We start from the raw sequence: 17,937 nt of genomic DNA, 5'->3' as shown, positions 1-17,937 counted from the left end.
GAGACTTCAAAGCCTAAGAAGTAGTTAAGAGTACCAAGATCCTTCATCTCAAACTGACGGTGGAGAAAACGTTTGAGATGAAGAATACCAGCTACATCATTACTAGTGATGATCATATCATCCACATAAAGAAGGAGAAGAGCGGTACCATGAGGAGTAGTCCGTATAAATAAAGCAGAGTCATAGGAGTTAGAGGTGAACCCGAAGTCATGAATGGTAGAACTGAACTTAGCAAACCAAGCGCGGGGTGCTTGTTTAAGGCCATAGAGGGCACGCTGTAGTTTGCAAACCTTATGAGGTGGGAAAGTAGACCCAGGTGGAGGTTGTATGTAGACCTCCTCAAGAAGATTACCATTGAGGAAATCATTTTTGACATCCATCTGAAAGAGCTCCCAGTGGCGAGTAGCAGTAACAGCAAGCAAATTGCGAACAGAGGTAAGCCGAGAAATAGGGGAGAAGGTCTCCTCATAATCAACACCATATTTTTGGTTGAAACCCTTGGCAATAAGACGAGCTTTGTAGCGTTCAATAGAGCTATCAGAATGAGTCTTGATTTTGTAAACCCATTTGCAGCCAATTGCAGTCTTGCCAGGAGGAAGATCAACAAGATCCCAAGTATGAGTTTTGTCCAAAGCCTGGAGTTCATCAGTCATAACTTGTTGCCAAAGAGGATTAGTACAAGCCTCACGATAAGAGGTAGGTTCATAAGTAGAAAAGGCAACAGACTCAACAATATAATCACGGAGATGGATAGGTGGTTGAGTTACCCGTTGTAGTCGACCCGTAGGAGGATCGGTGGGAGGAAGAGCTGGTGTAAAAGGAGGAGAAGAACGAGGTGGCACAATGAGAGGTGGACCTTCAGGGAGAGTAGTCTAGACGGGATCAGGGGTCAACAAAGGCATCTCGATGAAGGAGGAACCTATATCAAAGTCATCAGAGAAGAGATCTATGGAAGGATTAGTAAACAGGACATTAGTGAAAAGCGTGGGTAAGTGAAAGGAGGATAGTGAGGAAAACATTTTGTGCTCCCAGAAAATAACATGTCGGGAGATACGAAGACGCCTAGAGAGAGGACCCCAACAGTGAAAGCCTTTATGTTCAATTCCATACCCAAGAAAACAACAAAGATGAGAACGAGGTTCAAGCATGGTGTGTTCATGGAATTGAAGTAGAACAAAGCATGCAGAGCCAAAAACCTGAAGATTGGTATATGGAGGGGGAGTTCCATGCAGACAGTCAAAGGGAGTTTGATTATTGATGACAGGGGTAGGAGCACAATTGATACTGTATACAGCAGTAAGGGCATCTTCCCCCTAAAAGTTTTCAGGGCAGGAAGAAGAGAGAAAAAGAGCACGAGTAGTGTCAAGAATATGCCAATGTTTCCTTTCAGTACGACCATTTTGTTGGGACGTGCCAGCACAGGAACAATGATGCTGTGTACCATGACTCTGAAAAAAAAAGGGAAATCGGAATCCCGATATTCCATAGCATTGTCAGAGCAAAAAAGTTTGATGGTTTTTGAAAATTGGATGTGGATCATTTTGGCAAATCTATAATAAAGGTGTTTAAGTTCAGACCAAGTTTTCATGAGAAAAAGCGAAGTAAACCAGGAAAAATCATCAATAAAAACAACAACATAACGAGATCCTCCCATAGTAGTAGTAGGGGATGGGCCCCAAATATCCGAATGTATAAGATCAAAAGGTGTATGGGAAACAAAAGTACTTTTATTGAATGATAAAGCAGGTTGTTTGGCAAGTTGACATGGTATACAATTGAAAGTATCTGGAATTACATAACCCAATTGTCCACTAGAAACCAAAGACTTTAAGCGACTAACAGAAATATGCCCTAAGCAACAATGCCAAAGATGAAAAGGAGATAATGAGGAAGTAGATGCAGGAGTAGCGATCTGAGGGGAGTCAGGAACATGAAGGTGAATGAGTTCATAGAGACGTCCGTGCTTACGGCCGATCCCAATAGTCTGCCCCGTCTGAGGGTCCTGCACCAAACAATCAGTAGCAGAAAATGGACAGTTAGACCAAGCTCACATAATTGACCAATAGAAATAAGGTTTAAGATGAGAGCAGGGATATGATAAACTTGAGGTAAAAATAAAGAAGATGTGGAAACAGTACTAACATGACGGACAGACATGAGAGAACCATCAGTAGTATGAATTGAGGGAATATGAGTAAATGAAGAGATGGAAGAAAATATAGTAGAACTGGAAGTCATATGATTACAACAGGCAGAGTGAAAATACCAAGAAGAGTTACTTGGGATCACAGACAAAGCAGTAGGAGGAGGTTTACTAGAGGTGAAGAGAAGTTGTTTGAACATGGCCTCTACATCAGTTTGAGAAAAAAGAGGGGTAGACGAAGTAGGTGACGTAGAGAAATCCTCAGAGGCAACAGCAGCAGTAGTGCGATGAGACTGATTCCCGGAACGATGAGAGCTCCCTCGGGAAGAACCACCGCGAGAGGAGTGGCTAGTGGAGGATGATCGGGATGGATTGCGAAAACAATCCTACTGCAGATGACCAGGACCAAGTTTGTTGCAGTATCGGCAGGGTCTTACAGGGCAATGGACCAGGAGATGAGTTGAAGGAAGGCCCCGATTCTGACAATAGAGGCAGACCGTGGTCCACTGGGTTGATGATGACTGTGACTGAGGAGTGGCAAGAAAAAAAAGTTCACATGATGAGTTTGGAGAGTACCAGGACGAGTCTCCTCAGATAGTAGCTCAGAGATAGCTTGTTCAAGAGTGGGCAGCGGAGGGTGATGAAGAAGAGAGGCACACACGAGCTCAAAAGAGAGAGTGAGAGCCATGACAAAGTGAACCAACCGTTGCTGATTACGATAGGTAGTAAATAAAGCAACATCTTCTCGATGAGGCCATGTCGATTCTGAGAGAGCAAGCTGGTCCCAAACATAATACATTTGAGAAAGAAAGTCATTAATAGACTGACTGGATTCTTGACGCATACAGTGAAGTTGGCTCTGAAGTTGATATTGATGGGCAAGACTAATAGTCTGGTATCGTTCTTTCAAAAAATCCCAGATGTCTTTTGTAGGAGTGGTTACAGAGTCAAGCTAAAAACGCCAAAGTCGAAGACTGATAGAGGGAACAGAGGTATTTCGAAACCAAGTAATGATCTGGTAGTTCTTACTGTCTCATTCCTCAAGTCGGTCTTCATATGTAGCAGCAGTAGTAGCAGTAACAGTAGTAGCAACAGTTTCATTGGTGTCTTTCACCGGTTGGGTCACATCCCTGGTGATAATGCGCCAGAGCTTCTTTCCTTTGAGGAAGGAAGACATGTCTTGGGCCCATAGAACATAGTTAGAACCATTAAGAATAACAGAAATTGGATGGGAGGCATCATGACGATCCATAACAATAGTTGAGTAGGGCTAAATAAATAGGAACAGACCTGTAAGAGCAAAATCAGGTAAAACAGAGTGTACCAGTGAGTTTGGAAGGTCGAAAATAGCTAGAAAAAGTGTGCTGTGTAGAGATGACATCAGCAGAGGCTAAAATGATGTCAGCGGTGCACAATAGCAGGTTGTAGTGAGGAGCACGATAGTAGGAAAGGCGTGCAGCGCACGGGAGCAGACTGGTGCACGCGTGGTGCACGGGAGCAGACTGGCTCACGCGGGTGCACAATAGCGGAACGGCGCACGGGAGGAGCACAACAGCAGGTGCGGCACACGAAGGAGCAGGGCTGACGTCAGATGCTGATGTGAGCAGGCAACAGAGGGTGTGTGAAGGCGCGTGTGCGAGTGGCGGCGGAAGTTGAGATGCGTCGAACACAAAGGTGGCGCGTGACGGCGTTTCTGGTGATGGGCGTGGTGCCGTTGGAATCGTGAGGTGATTTTCTGAGCTGTTTGGTGTAGTGCCACTGTGTACGGGACTAAGCACCAAAAACGAAAAATGCTAGAAGTGTATAATTAGGCTTTGATACCATGAAAGATGAATTGACAGAGAGGGAATAAATTGAGTGTATTGATTATATTGAATGTGTATGTTTAGTCAATTACACGAAGGGAAGCTCACTCTCTTTTATAGAGAGGAGAGTACATAGGATGCCAAAGAGGCTCCGAATGAGAAAGCAAAAACAATAATAAATAATAATGGTTTGCTTTACTTTATATAAATGTATGATAGCTATTTGCACTAACAAATGTCTGACAGCTATTTACACTTCACACCACTGATGCTGCTATGGCTGACAAACACATCAGCGTATCATTATACCCAGGATGGTTGTCAAGAATGGTGCGGAAATGTTAGAATTCCATTTCTTTTTGGAATCGGTGTGAATTGTTACTTAAACGAATGGTACTCCATAGAGTGCAGGAGCTCAAGCTGCAGCTCCTACTACTACATAGAAGGCACACCTTACTTAACAAACATCAGTCTTGAGGTGCTGGATATTATATTAGATTTCAACTATGTTCGAGTCAACCATCCAGTCATATCTCCCAATTGTCCCGTAATTAACAATGGTAGGAGCAGCGTGAACTTGATAAATACCCCTTTTCAATTCTCAGCATACAACAATTTATTTGTCGCCGTGGGTGTAGGCTGTGACAACCAGACCATGATGTTGACCGATCTGCTGGACAACAAGAAGAAGATGCTGATTACCCAGTGCAGACTTACTTGCAATTCTTCTACTAATAATATTAGCTCCTGCACTTCCCCAATCTCTGTGCAGTGTCTGCAGGGCTACAAGGTAAATTTGGCGAGTATAGGAAACAACAACAATCAGAGTGGAGGTGGAGGTGGAGGTGTTGTGAAAACATCATGTACATATGGGTTCTAATACAATAACATTACATATTCAAGGTTTAATTTAAATGAGTTATCCGTTGGTGTCCAAAACAAGACTACTACTCATGTCCCTGTCCTTCTCGATTGGATTTTCCCAGCATGGAACCTAACTGTACCTACACCTACCAGTGATATATATAGGTCCTGTTTTTCTTCATCGAATGCTGTTTCTTCATCTAACGGGAGCAGCGAAATTGCTGAAAGCTGGACATGCTATTGCAAGTTTTCCTCCCGGGGAAATCCTTACCTTCCGGATGGATGTAAAGGTACGGACATATATGCTCAATCCATCTATCTATGATGTATTATCAACCTTTATATATATAAACACTTCATTCATCTTTAATGTTCACTGTTCACTGTTCCCTGTTCACTGTTCACTATAGTGACAAATTAAACTAACTCAATTCAAAAACTTACTACTTTTTGCAATCAGAGGGTTTCGCTTGGTTTGGATCTCTTCAGTGGAGCCTACCAACCTAACTGCTACTTTAAGTAGAATTAGGATTCTTTGGACATGTTTAATTAGTGGGATTATAGTATATGATTGAAATTGTTAGTATATAAACTCACAATCTCATGTTTAATTATAAATTTTATTAAACTGAATACATATAATCAACAACAATAAAAAAAAGAAAAAGAAAAATTAGTTTGTTTGGTTTGGGTTTTTAGGATTCACTTTTCAGAAAATTTGAATTTTTTTTTATTTTTTGTGTTTTTTTGTTTTCACTGAATTTTTCTAATATTTTAAGCAATTTTTTTTTTAGATATATCTAACATAAATACATTTAAAAGTACAGTATTTGTGAAAAAAATCTTTAAAAAAATCACCAAATACCAAAAATACTAAAATATAATACATTTTTGTATGATTGTGTATTTATTGATTTTTTAAAATATTTTTTTATAAATATTTTACTTTTTATGATACATCTAAGTAAAGTGCATCTAAAAAGTAAAAAAAAAAAAAAATTTAAAATTTTAAAATATTCACTAAAAACAAAAAAAAAAGAAAAAAAGAAAAATTCTATTTCCAAAAAATTGAATTCAAAAATAACCAAACATAGTGAATATTTTTTTATGGTTAATATTAAGTATAAAAACTAAAATATTCATTACAAAAGTTTTTAATGTAAACTTTATAATTAAACCCTTCAAGTTTGCATGTTTGAAAAGAATTTCATAATAGTATTTTTATCATTGTCAAAAAAAATGTCTCTTTCTATATACAGGTAAACTATTATTCATTCATTGATCACCAACTCCACAATTGATTATTCACAATATATTCATTGCTAACTACAAAAAAAATTATCCATAATTGTAACTTAAAAAATAAAAATCAGTAATCAAAATTTTTAATTATAACATAAATAAAGAACAAAGCCCAATTAGTAACTCATTAATAGATATATGAGAGAGGTTAAATTCAGTACATAAAAACCTTTGATATAAATACACAAAGTGAATGCCTTAGATTTAAATTCATAATCTCAAAATTAGTAGTTTAAAATTTTAACCAATAATTATTTTTAAAAAAATCAAGTTAATTACTTAAAGATATATATTTTTTAAAAAGCGGGGACATGTGAACCCTGGGAGCCTCTATTTGCACACACCAATTCCACTCTTTGCACACACTTAATGAATTTTATTTTTATTACAATTTTATCCCTAAATAAAATTACCATTATAGACATCTCACACAATTCAAATAAACACACATCCTCTCAATACACACACACGTTGCAATGCCTCTGCTTCCTCATTTTGCTAAATGATCCACACACACACACGTTACTCCATACCAGAGCTCCAAAGTTACTCCATTCTTCATTAGTGTACACTCCTTGCACAAGCTCCACACTCCTTCCACAAGCTGTCTTCCTCATTCTTCCTTCTTCATTCTTCATTCCATTTTTCATTAGTTTACACACTAAATCTCATCCTCACTCATTGTTATGGAAGATTTACCTTTTGAAAATTCAGATTTTGAGAAGCAGCTAACTGTTTATGAGAAAGGTAACCAAGAAAAGGCGAGTTTTGCTCCATTTTTTTTCCCAGCGTCGTTCGAAAAACCAGGGTCGAACTAGTTAACATATTTCGGAAGTTGTATGCCGAATGAACTTCAAAATTTCGGCAGTTGACTGTTCGGAAGTTGTATGCCGAATGAACTTCAAAATTTCGGCAGTTGACTGTCGATTTATTGGGCATATTTCGAAGCTTGATTTCCGGCAAAAACAATACATTTCGGAAAACCAGTTCCGAATGAAGCACAAAATCATTCATGACAGTGGGCTATTTCTTCGATCGGAAAATGGTTCAAACAAACCCCAAAGTACAAATGACATACAAATGAGGATTTTAAGATCAATAAACTAACCTAAATCTCCAAATGCGAGGGACAGTAATGGACAGAGAGTTTTCTGCACTGCTCTTCAATGGCACTTCTTCAATGAGGAGGTCTTCAATGGAGGTGGGGGACGGACGGTACACACTGTGAGAGTGAGAGATGGGTGTGTGTGAGAGAGACGGAATGGGGAGCCGCTGCAATGTCTATGTGTGTGTGCACAATGTGTGTGTGTGTGTGCACAATTTGGCTTTGAGGGTATATTTGGAAAATAGGTGTGTGCAGTGAGTAAAACAAATTACGTTTAATTTTTTTATGTGTGTGTACTGAGAATGATGTGCATAGAGAGAGTTATGTGTGTGTAAATAGAAGCTCCCGTGACCCCTCGGTGCTTCCTTAAATCTGTCCCTTTCCACCCCTAAGTAGTGAAATATTTACAGAGAGAATAGTGTTGAAGCAAAGAGTTTGAGAGTGAGAAAGTCTGGCACTCAATGTCTGCATCTTTCTATACGTCAACCTCATAGTAGGGGCTCTTACTTAACCAACATTGATCATGACTCTGCCATACTGACCAATATTGGTTTGCCACCTTACCAGATCAAGCTAGCTTGCATACCCATTGCTTTTCATGTAAATTTATTTTTATTTTAAATTAAGAAAAATTCAATTGATGTGGTTATTTCAAAAATATAATGGATATCTATAGATAGAATCACAATCCTACTATAATAACCATTTATTTGTACTATATTATGTGTCACTATCAGTTTAGTTATTAGCACTCATTAAAATTATACATTAATGGTGAGACACATTACACTAATATTGTGTTGAAAAATAAAATTGTAAACAAGATTGGTTGGTAACCTTGCTCTTTTACACACACATCGAGGAGAAGAAAAAAAAGGAGGTTAATTAGATTTTTGGTTTTCAATACGAGTCTTGTGTAATTTTGATCTTTAATATTTAAATTGTGTCAATACAATTTTCAATGCATAAAAAATTGTTTCACTTTGTATTTTGGTTGGTAACTGCCTTTTTTTTTTTTTTTTTTTTGTCTCGTAGAATTTATTGCAATTGTATGCAGTCGGGTGCTCAGAAGTTCCTTGGCTTCCTTTGTGCAACAAATCAAAAATTATTATCATTGGTAAGCTCATTTTCCTTAGAAGTGTTTGGAAGAGTTACCGCCTTTTATGTTTTTGGTTGACTAGTTATTGATTACAATGACATGGCACTATTCGGGTGAAGATAACTTGGTTGGGGGGCTAAATGAATGCTAAAAAGGTTTGAGGCTATTCTTAAACCCTTGTTATTAGATTTTTCACAAAAAAAATAAAAAATAAAAAGAATTTGATAGTGTTAAAATTTGGGAATTTTTAGTTTAATGTTTCTGATATTAAATTTTATAAGATAAATGACATGCAACAATTTTATTGTAATTGGGATCTCTTAACATTTTTACAAAAAATTCATCTCTTTATAGAGAAATTTTAGCTCTTCATAAAAATTTCTCGGTATGAAGACAAAATTTTCTAGTATGAAGGACCCTAACTACCATAACAATATTATTGATGGACCTTAACTAACAAGAAAAAATTATATTGGACCTCTCCTACTACTCAAAATTAGAGAGAGATATTTTAGTAATTTTTCCTAAAATTTGCTACGTGGGTTATGGCTACAAAATCAATTTTTTGGACTCAAATAAATATTTAAATCAAATTTGTCAACTTAACTTAATAAATATGAACTATTATATAAATTTTTTAATAATTATTTGAATTTAAAATATCAATAATATTCAATCATAAAATAAATTTGAATTAAATATATTGTGAGTTATCAAAATATATATTTTATTTTTATTTTATTCTTTGATATTTTCCTCATGTTAATTTAATCTTTAACTTTTTAAATTTTTATTAAATGATCACCTATGTTATTTCTCCCCAACGTTTAATTGAACAAAAATAATCCACTTTCATAACAAATGGTTTTTTATCAGACAATAGACTAGTAAAACAATCTAGTTAGCCTTTGAAATGGAAAAAGAAACAAATGTATGAGATTAACAAATCAACAAAACATTTATTGATGCAGAAGTTTGGCACGGAAAATTATTAAAGAATTCCGTTATACCTTATGATATTGCCTATGAGATGCTCCTGTACTATCAATTCATCTAAAAGTTTAAGTTATAACAAGCCAAACACGTATAAATATTTTTTTAATTATTGGATATGCAGTGAAGTTCGAACACAAGATTTATTATCTATTCTTTCGAACACAAGATTTATTATCTATTCTGATACCATATTGAATTATTAACCATGAACTCATCTAAAAACTCAAACTATTAGAGACATCGATATCTTTAATATTTATATTATATTTTCAACCCAATAGATAAAAATGATAAATTATACTTACATTCCTTGCCTCCAAAGGTAAGTCGCTATTGTCACACTCATCAAATTTCCCTGCTATGTCATTGGTTTAGAGTTTAAGTAAATAATAATTTATTATATTCCATAACTACTGAATAATTATGCATGGGCACTGATCTGATCGTAACCTCACGATTTCTTTGTTTTTATCAATTCAACCACAATAAATGCTTCTAAATCTTCAATTAAAGTAATCTGTACTTCTATATTGATAATATAGTTGAATTCTCTATAGGTGTTTGTGCTGGATTAGGAGGATTATTGTTTTTACTTGTTGCTATTTGGTGGTTAACCAAAGTAATAAAGAAAAGAAATGACATGAAACGCAAGGACAATTTCTTTAAGCGGAATGGTGGTTTCTTGCTACAACAAGAAGTGTCTTCAAGTAATGGCAGTGTTGAAAAAACCAAACTGTTTAATTCGGAGGAGTTAGAGAAAGCCACTGATCATTACAATGAGGATCGTATCCTCGGCCAAGGAGGCCAAGGTACTGCTTACAAAAGCATGTTGTTAGATGGAAAAATTGTTGCTGTTAAAAGGTCCAAGGTTGTCGACAAAGGAAAAGTTGAGCAATTCATCAATGAGGTCGTCATTCTTTCACAAATTAACCATAGAAACATAGTCAAGCTCTTGGGTTGTTGTTTAGAGACAGACGTTCCTTTACTAGTATATGAGTTCATCCCAAATGGAACACTCTTTCAGCATATTCATGACCCAAATAGGAGTTCCCATTATCATAGGAGATGCGCTTTTGGATTGCCATAGAAGTTTCCGGAGCTCTTTCCTACTTACACTATGCAGCATCCATATCCATCTATCATCGAGACATTAAGTCCACCAACATTCTCTTGGACGAAAAATACAAGGCAAAATATTCTGACTTTGGAACTTCAAGATCGGTCGCTGTTGATCAAACTCACATGGGCACTCTAGTACAGGGGACATTTGGGTACTTGGATCCAGAGTACTTTCAATCAAGCTAATTTACTGATAAAAGTGATATTTACAGTTTTGGAGTTGTTATTGTTTTTTTTTTTTTTTTGGGTGGGTAAGAGTTGTTATTGTTGAGCTTTTAACTGGGCAAAAACCAATCTCATCCACTAGATCTCAAGAAAGTAGGAGTTTAGTCACGCATTTTATGGAATCAATGGAGGAAAATCATCTACTTGAGATTCTTGATCCACGGATTCTCAAGGAGGGTCGGAGAGAAGAGATGATTGCTGTTGCTCACCTTGCAAGAAGATGGCTAAACTTGAATGAGAAGAAGAGGCCTACAATGAAAGATGTATTAGTTGAGTTGGAAGGAATTAGAATGTCACAAGGAGGTTCAACCATCCACCAACACTATGAACAAGTTGAATACAATACAACTGATTTGACTGAGGCTTGGGATGTTGCTTCAACCTCAACAGGGACATTCTTAGATAGTGGGAGTGGCACAGCTTTATCGTTTGATATCCAACCACTATTGCATACCAAGTAGTGAAGTCTAAACTAGACATACAATGCTTGTCTATGCTAGATATTTACCATAATGCTTTGTTAGTCAAATGTTAATTATGTACTAGTATGTAATGTTACAAACTTGTACTAATAACTTATGCCTTGGATTGGCAATAATAGTAGTTTTCTATACCATAATTCATATTGATAAATTCATTCACCTAGAACAAACTAGATTCATTTCATTAATCGAACACCCAAAAAGATGCTCAGATCTTGGTCAAATCCACAACATCGATCCAACTAGATTGAGCTCTATTGAAGATAATATCATTCTTATGTAGTCCAAAAAGTCTCACATAGTCGCAAAGAAAAGTTATGTCCATATTTGTTTCTCCAATTAGAGAAACCCCACCTAAACCACCACTCTCAAAATTTCAGTCCAGACTTTCCGAGCGAAGTCATAAAAGGATAGGATGTTTGGTTGATTCCTCATGTGCAATATAAATCATAGAAACACTTGACAGGGGGGGAAAAAAAAAACACCATATTTGCCTCTCTTCCAAATTAAGTTGTCCTCAGAATTGAGTCTCTATTGGACTGCTTCCAATAAGTTGAGTAATATTCCTCATGATTCTCTTTTTTCTTATTAAAATAAAGATCTTCTAAATCTGAAATCCCAAACTATGTTGTTGTTCTCATCAAAAGAACAGACCTCAACCATACTTTACAATCTTTTTGCAAAAAAAAGTTTAAAAGTCCAGAAAATCTGTGTTTGAAGAAACAATTATGAAACCATTTATCCTTCCAAAACCTTATTTGCAATCCGTTTCACAGTTTCAAGTTGAAGTTTTTGTTTTAACACTGTCCCAACTTTATCAATCATATGACTCTGGCTAACCTCCACAATTCCTTTCCATAAACCAGAAACGACACCTTCCCTTATTAACAATGGGATCGATCATTCATTCCCATTTGTGGTGGCCAAATAAATGAGATCTAGAGATTCATCAATTGGCCAAGTACAAGTCAGCCCATACCAGGTCCATCAGCTGGCCGCAGACAAATTGGCCCATGCCAGGCCCAGTAAAGGGCCGTATTTGAATACAACTGAGTTCAAGGGCCATCGAAACTATGTACCCTATGGGCTATATAGAAGGCCCAAAAATGATGTCAAAGCCCAAGAGGAGGCAATGGGCCCTTAGAGGGTCCTGGAGGAACAATATAAAAGGAAGAGCCATAATCAAGAATTGTAATGGAAAAAAAAGGAAGAGAAAAAGATAAACAAGATAGTGGAGAAAGATTAAGGAGTTCTGTTTGGACGAGAGAGTATTTTTTAATCCATTACACCACAATTGGTGCCGTTTGTGGGAATAGTCAAGCGTGTTCATGGTAGACTTAATAGATGATCCTCCATTCATTGCTAACAATGTCACGCCAAGAACCATGCTTCGTCCAGAGAATATCACCGCACGAAGAGCTTTGAATTTTGATCCAGTAACTCAGTCTTCACCTTCAACTTTGATGCAGGAAACCATATAGACGATAATGGACCAAGCAAAATGAAACGAGCAACGACTGGAAGAGATGGCGACTGACAACAAACATTACATAAAGAGCTGGCTCTAGAGTTAGCCAAATCTCAGCAAACCACACCGCATCACGAGCGGGGTCAGTCGCCAGAAAAGAAGGATAATCAACGACGTAAGCACTGGAGACGCGATAGTAGCTCCGTCTTCGACTCGTTAGATCAAGAACCTAGAAAAAAGGGGTGTGTTGGTGTGTCCAGCTCATCAGAAGGGAGTCCACATGTGCAACACAGACAAGGAAAAAGTGATGGTTCAGACGGGGAAGACAGACATAATCCTTTTGCCCGACGAATTGCGAGGGCCATCTTGCCTAAAAAATTCAAGGCACTGATGTTTACGCTATATGATGGTAAATCGGATCCTACGGATCACATTCGCCATTATAAACAGGCAATGACATTACACGCCGATGATGAGGCGCTTATGTGTCATATGTTTCCAAGCAGCTTGGGTCCGTTGGCAGTCCGGTGGTATTATAAGCTCGAACCGGCCTCAGTGAAGAGTTTTCATCAGCTCCAAAAATTCTTCTGGGCAAGATTTATCACCAATGAGGTTCAACCTAAGCAAGCCGACTTGCTCTGCGCGATGCAAATTAAGACGGAAGAAACCCTCCGTGAGTATTCGGCGCACTATTAGGAATGTTTCAACCTGGTTGACCATGCCTGCAATGACTCCATGACCATCACTGTCTTCAAGATGGGCTTGTACCCTAACAGTCTGCTCTGGAGTTTGTTGATAAGGTGACCTCCTAAAACCGTGTGGGCCTTAATGAAGAAGGTTGATTAGTACTGCAAAGTGGAGAATGATGCCCTATGCATCAAAATAGGTCAGAAGGTCATAGAAACGGCGGCACTAGTCTTGGTACAACCGATAAGTGTAGCCCTGCCGGAAAGGAGCCCCGAGCCACAAAGTAGGGCAAAACAAGAAAGTCGTTGAGACCCATGCCGATCGAGGGACCAACATTTGTGCCGGTCGAGCAAGCAATATCAAGTGGAAAGCAAATGCCCCAGGTGGTTTGACAAGAAGTATACCGAGTTGATCGAGCCAATTAGCAAGATACTCCCCAAAGTCCAACATTTACCCTTCTTTAAGTGGCCAAACAAGATGATTGGGCCCCTCGACGCAAGACGAAGGGATCAGCGATGTGAATACCACAAGGACCATGGGCATGAAACCGAAAGATGACCATCTTGAGGAGCTAGTACAGGATAGCCGACTGGCTCAATACCTCCCCCATAAGATCAACACACCCAATACAGTGGCTTTGCGCAGGGACTCACCTCTATTGGGTGTAATTCATACGATTTATAGTCTTCCGTCGCCAAATAGCATCCATGCGATTCAGTCTCTACAATCTCAACCATACCCATCCAAGCTGTCCACACCAGTCAAACAGCCTCATCAGATTGGCAAGATTAGCTTTGATGACACAAATCTTGAGGGGGTGACCCTTTCCCACGACAACCCTCTCGTCATCGAGTTACGCGTAAACAGATTTGTTGTTGAATGCATTCTGATTGATCAGGGGAGCACATCAAAAATAATGTATTATAAAACGTTTCTTAAGCTCGGCTTCACAGAGTCAGACCTACTGCCAGCAGAATACCCCTTGTTCAGCTTCAACGCCAATCTCGAATACCCTCTAGGCAAGATCAGGGTTGCCGTGCATGCAAGCACTAGGACACTCGAAATGGAGTTTCTGGTCGTAAAGCTTCCATCGCCATACAACTTAATCATGGGGAGAAGTTGGTTGCACACAATGCAGACCATACTAAGTACTTATTATCAGCTACTCCGCTTCCCAACACAACACAGCATAGAGCAGATTCGCGGCTTTCAAAAGTCGACAATGAGTGTTACCTTACTGCTTCGGTAAAAAAGCCAAGGGTGGTGGAAGTAAACTCCATCGAAATTTTAGACCGAGAAAGCCTCGAGGATGTTGGGAAACTCCCCACCGATAAGGCAACTGAGGATCGTGATCGGATTGGACTTACAATTGAACTAGATAAATTCTTCCTCATCAGCACTTTTCTCAATACTAATGACCGCTAAGAGTTAATTTCCTTCATACTCGGCAATATTGATGTGTTCACCTGGACCCTTTATGAGATACAAGCGTGGCACAACACCGATTGAATGTTGACCCAAAGGCTAGGCCTGTCATCCAGAAGAGTCATCGATTTGCAATCGAGCATACTTTGACCATTGTTGCCCAAGTGAACAACTTCTAGAGGCCAGAGCAATCCACGAAGTTAATTACCCCACCTAGCTGTCCAACACTATTGTTGTTAAGAAGAAAAACAAATCCTGTCCTATTTGCGTGGACTTCACGGACTTGAATAAGGCTTGTTCCAAGGGTTGTTTCCCTCTCCCTAGAATCGATCAACTAGTTAACGCAACTGCACACCATTAACGTATGAGTTTCTTGGACGCGTACAGGGGGTATCATCAAATTGCCATGCAACCTGAAGACCAGGAAAAAATGGCATTCCTCACCCCGAGGGGCACTTATTGCTATAAAGTCATGCCCTTCAACCTAAAGAATGCTGGGGCAACTTACTAGAGGCTTGTCACTAACATGTTTAAGGATCAACTTGGCCATACCATGGAAGTTTATATCGACGACATGGTGATAAAACCCAAAGAAAAGCATGCCCACTTGGCCGACTTGTCCACAACCTTCGACATTCTCCGGATATATAGGATGAAACTTGATACCTCAAAGTGTGCATTCAGCATCAGATCTGGTACATTCCTGGCTATATTGTGAACCATCGTGGAATAGAGGCCAACTCGAAGTAAATTACGACAATCATGGAACTTGACTCACCTCAATCATGGAATAGAGGCCAACTAGAAGTTGATGGGGATGGCTGTCGCTCTCAATAGATTCATCAACCATTCTTCGGATCATTGTCGCCTATTTTTTCACACCCTTCGGCAGGGAAAGGCATTTCATTGGACCCTTGAATGCCAGTCCGCCCTCGACGGATTGAAAGCTTATCTTCGTTCGATACCACTTTTAACAACTCTATCACTGGATGACCTACTTATCCTCTATCTTGCAGTATCGGATCGCACGGTCAGCGTTGTGTTGCTAAAAAAAGAGCTAGACGAGCAAAGGCCCATTTTCTATGTTAGCAAGGCAATGGTAGACGTCGAAAACATAGTACCTATCGTTGGAAAAGCTGATTCTGACCCTTGTGGTGGCCGCCAAGAAATTAATGCACTATTTTCAGGTCCATACAATAAGTGTGTTGACGGACTACCCTCTCTAAACAGTACTCCGCAATGCGGAATCATCAAGGCATGTTTCGAAATGGGCTTTAGAACTCGGGCAATATGACATCCAATTCTCCCATAGGATGGCTATTAAAGGCCAGGTTTTAGCTGACTTCGTCGCCGAGTTCACTGGCTATCATGCCGACTTTGAACCTGAACAGCTAGCCTTCCGACCCCAACAGGAGTTGAGAATATATGTTAGGGATATTTGTCAGATGTACTGCGACGGTTTATCTAACTAGCGTGGTAGCGGGGCAGGAGTAGTGATTATGACCCCTGAGGGCGTAATAATCAAGCAAGCGGTCAAACTTGGTTTTGATGTATCCAATAACGAGGCCGAGTATGAAGCTTTTTTAATCAACCTCCGTAACTTGCTTCGCCTTGGTGCTAAGCGATTATAGGTCTTCTACGATTCAAAGCTGGTCATCAATCAACTGAAAGGGGAATATGTCGCTAAGAACGATCGAATGATAGCTTATATGAGGACGGCAAATTCACTGCTTATACATTTCAACCACCACGAGCTGAAACAGATTTCCCATGACAAAAATACCCATATAGATGCTCTCGCTTGCTTGGCTTCTGCCATCAATTTGGAGGTCAAACGAACCATTGAGATGAGATTTGTTCCCTAGCCGAGTATTAGCCAACCGGAATCCACTAGCGTCAATGTCATTGATCTAGGGCTGAGTTAGATAGATCCCATCGTCGCATTTTTATCTTCGTAACAGTTGCCAACGGATAAGAAGGATAAGCTGCGGAACAAAGCCCTATGTTACTATTTGGGTCCCCACGGAAGGCTCTCCAAAAAGGCTCTCCAAAAAGGCTCTCCAAAAAGTCTATCTCAGGGCCATATTTGGAATGTGTGCATCCAAACCTAGTGGAAGACTTTTTGGCTAAAATACATGAAGGCAGTTGTGACGCCCATTCTGGAGGGCGTTTGCTGGCCTATCGAGCTGTAACCCAGGGGTATTATTGGCCCACCATGCAAACTGATGTAGAGAATTACGTAAAAAAGTGTGGAAAGTGCCAAAAATTCTCCTCATTGACTCATTTTCCCACAGAAGAATTGAATGCCATCACTAGCCCGTAGCCTTTTGCTCAGTGGGGACTAAACATCGTTGGACCACTTCCGAGAGCTCCAGGAAGTAAACGGTTTTTGATTGTCGCAATGGATTACCTCACGAAGTGGTTCGAGGCGGAACCATCGACACACATCCAAGACATAGACTTCAAACGCTTTGTATGGAGGAACATTATAACACTATTCAGCATACCTCGAGCACTTATCTCTAACAACGGCACCTAGTTCGACTGCGGTGTCTATCGCGAATTGTGCGACACATATGGTATAAGGCTGTACTTCTTCTCATCGGCGTATCCGCAGAGTAACGGCTAAGCCAAGGCCTCCAATAGAGTGATCTTAGATGAAATTAGGAAGCGGTTAGAAAAGGCCAAAAGGAAATGGGTTGAAGAACTCCCCAGTGTACTGTGGGCTCATCGCACCACGCCAAGGCGACCAACAAACGAAAGACCATTTGCCTTGTGCTTTGGTATGGAGGCTATTATTCCTCTCGAAATTGGCCTACCTACTCTATGATCAAAGGCCTTTGACATAGGGCAAAATGATATGATGTTGGCCTTAGATCTTAATTTGATTGAAGAACATCGTGATAGGGCTCTCGTGCATATGGCACGGTACCAGCAGCAACTCGCCAAATCGTATAATCAGTGCATGCAGTAGTGTCGTTTCACCCCAGGGGAATTGGTTTTCAAGAAGGTGCTTCCAGCCAACCAAAATCCAGCAGACAGCAAATTGGGCTCCAACTGGAATGACCCTTACCAGGTTGACTCAATTGTTGGGACAGGAGCATATCGGTTCTCGGACATGGTTGGCAAGAAACTTCCTCGACCATGGAATTCGACTCACTTACACAAATTTTACCATTAAACGGCATGGAAGCCATCTTTTTGTTATGATGTAATG

The 17,937-nt window shown here is 39.4% G+C and overlaps 1 pseudogene across 1 annotated transcript in view; it reads left to right on the top strand.

Moving 5' to 3' along the window:
• Positions 1–4,007: 4,007 nt before the first annotated feature.
• LOC114261581 (wall-associated receptor kinase-like 1) overlaps positions 4,008–17,937 on the top strand; it is a 75,611-nt pseudogene continuing 61,681 nt past the window's right edge. Inside the window, exons 1-3 of the transcript XR_014339336.1 lie at positions 4,008–5,102; positions 8,255–8,336; positions 9,872–10,339. The product of XR_014339336.1 is annotated as a wall-associated receptor kinase-like 1 (transcript). The remainder of the gene's footprint in view (positions 5,103–8,254; positions 8,337–9,871; positions 10,340–17,937) is intronic.

This window comes from Camellia sinensis, chromosome 9 (genome assembly GCF_055761805.1).
Source record: "Camellia sinensis isolate YWXY chromosome 9, ASM5576180v1, whole genome shotgun sequence".
NCBI classification, from domain to species: Eukaryota; Viridiplantae; Streptophyta; class Magnoliopsida; order Ericales; family Theaceae; genus Camellia; species Camellia sinensis.
This window is presented reverse-complemented; position numbering and strand designations above follow the sequence as displayed.